Below are 2,764 nucleotides of genomic sequence, written 5' to 3'. Positions count from 1 at the left end.
GGAGAAGAGGACACCATTTAAAAATGACTTCCCGATCGCTCGCTACACTGAAGAGTTCTTGCGAGCGGAGCTCCCCAGTGCACAAAACGGGGCTATGTGCGGTCTCGGTCGTGCGTTCCTCACTGAGGCCTCCTATCTAACGGGAGTGCCGTTTTATAGCGTGTTTCTCGGTGCTGCGAATGCTGGCAAACAATGCTAAACGCACTCCTTTGGGACTTTGTTCCCATTTAGTTAAATCCTGCCCATGGTGTTTTGTGCCTGATAGTGTATTTCCTTTGCCTATCATCAATAAACCCCTTTGTTAATGACTGGAAGCCTGCAGCGTATGTTTCGAGCGACCACAACATCCTTCAGCAAATATCACTAAAAACAGATGATCTGATCAATATCATATTGATATGCGTACAAATTGACTACCGAATTTCTTACAGTTCAATTGTAACTAGAGTTCCAACGGACATCATTGGCTGTGAAGCACACTGGGGCATCCTGAGGTTGGGAAAGAAGATGCTGTGGAAATGTAAGTCTTGCAATGAATGGCTCATCTCCTGGCCCGCCTGTATTATCTATAGGCCCAGTCAGGTGTATCTTGTGATACTGCACCATTCACCTGGTTGGACCTGTAACTAACTCAAGGCTACAATGAGTACCATCCACAGGATGCGAGAATTCCCCAAGATTAGTTCAGCAGCACCTCCCAGTCTCATGCCTTCTGCCACTGAAGAACAATGTTGTTGGAGCTTTACCTGAGTGTCCCCCTCATTGTCTCAGACTAGCTCAGCTTGGGTACTTATCACTGTTGTAATCATTTAGAAATTGACATTATTATATGTCTTTATCATATAGAAGGCAACTCACACACTCTTTTCGGTGGACGAAATTCCCAGTGCAGGATCCCTGCATAACAACTGAATAAAAACGCAACGTCTGATCAAAATTGGAAACTAAATCAAACCCAACATGCAAAACGACGCCGGCGAATTTGTTGATCTTTACGCTCCACGTAATTGCTCCGCAAGCAACAGAATTATTGCTGCCGAGGACCATGCTTCCATTCAAATCAACCTGGCTGAAGTTGACAAAGTGCTTGGTGGTCAGCGAAAAACCTCTGCTATTGTGGAGCTATCCGCTGGATGGGTGAATCAGTTGATTGCATCTTGAGGCTGGCTAAGAATGATGGCATTGCGGCCAAAACTGTCTGAGCAAGCTGAAGACTCGCGTTGCAGGAAGTTTTATGTTTGTGTAGAAATAAAAAGTCAAGCAAAAACTTAAAGGCCTTCTAGGTGTTTTTGACATTAGTGGCAGGAGAAAAATAAATTCAAGCCACGGAAGGCAACTCACTATCACCTTCTGAAGGCAATCAGCTACGCCCACATCCTGGGAATGAAGAAAAAAAAAGTAAGGCAAATAAACCTAGTTGAAGCCCGCAAATCACTGTAAATACATGAATTTTATATATTTGTTCACAGGATGTGGGCTCCACTGGCCAGGCCAGCATTTATTGTCCAGCTCTAATTTCCCTTGAGAGAGTGGTGGTGAACCATCATTTTGAACCACTGCAGTGCGTGTGGTTTGACACCACTGAGTGGCTTCGGCCATTTTAGAGTCAACACATTGGTCTGGAGTCACATATTGGCCAGATAAGGTGAGGATGACAGAGTTCCTCTCCTAACGCGCATTGATAAAGCAGCTGGGTGGTTTCAAGGTCACTATTAAGCTAATGTTTAAATCGAGATTTATTAATTGAACTTAAATCTAACGACTGTCATGATGGGTTATAAATCCATACCCCCGGAGTGGGCCCCTAGGCCAGTAACGTTACTATTACGCCACCATCTCCCCCAAAAAACCTATGAAAGGTTACATAATCAAAACAAGAGGTCATCATCAAATGAGGAAATGCTTGTATTCATGATCACCTGCAACATTGAGAAAGGCAGAACTAGGAACTAGATGGCCCTTCATGACATTAAATATATAGCCCTGTGGGTGAGAAACATCTCGTGCTTTTTCGATGTGCCAAAGGAAGGAAAGGTTAACTTGATCAAGCAGACAAGCCACGAAGCAGACAATGTACACACTGCCCAATAGGGGAAGATGAAGTTGGGAAGGTACTAACCACAACTATTTTGGTAGTTCAGGAATGACATACTGAAAGTGTCAAGATAACATAGATGAAGCAGTTTCTAGTTGTAGGGGCCAAGGTGCCAGATTGGAAGGAGCCCTGCTCCACTATCTGCTGTACCCAGAAGAGGAACAGGGTAATATCATTTCATTTCTCTGTAAATTGTTGCTTCAAAACTGAAATATCTTAAAGTTTGTGTATGAAATAAAGGTGTTGTTTCCAATTTGGTGTCATCTCTGACTATATTAATTTCACTGTGGCACTGTCATTACTACAAGGACTGTTGCAGTACAAGGAAACGGCCCATTTCTCAGGACAAAGGCCTTGCCAGCCTCGACCACACTCCACCAGCAGAAAAAGAGAGAAAATCACATTTTATTCATGTTAATCTTATTATCTTGTGAAAAGAGCAATTTCAGACAGGACCTATTCATGCAGAGTGAGTAATACTTACAGGGGAATGGTATTGTGGATCAGGTAACAAAGGCAAATGAGATCCTTCATGAGTATTATAACCCCAATGGAAGTCCCAGGAGCAGGACCATACAGTTTCCCATGACCCCGGAATATGAACTTCCCCTTTAAGGGGGTGGGACTTCCACTTTAAGGGAGCGGGGCTTCCCCTTGACAAGGAGAGCC

At 43.8% G+C, this 2,764-nt stretch overlaps 1 pseudogene; it reads left to right on the top strand.

The window, feature by feature from the left end:
- Positions 1–960: 960 nt before the first annotated feature.
- LOC119966793 lies at positions 961–1,202 on the top strand (annotated as a pseudogene).
- The last annotated feature ends 1,562 nt before the right edge of the window (positions 1,203–2,764 follow it).

This window comes from Scyliorhinus canicula, chromosome 6 (genome assembly GCF_902713615.1).
Source record: "Scyliorhinus canicula chromosome 6, sScyCan1.1, whole genome shotgun sequence".
Lineage (NCBI taxonomy): Eukaryota > Metazoa > Chordata > Chondrichthyes > Carcharhiniformes > Scyliorhinidae > Scyliorhinus > Scyliorhinus canicula.
Note: the sequence above shows the minus strand (reverse complement) of the source record. Positions and strands in the feature narration are given on the sequence as shown.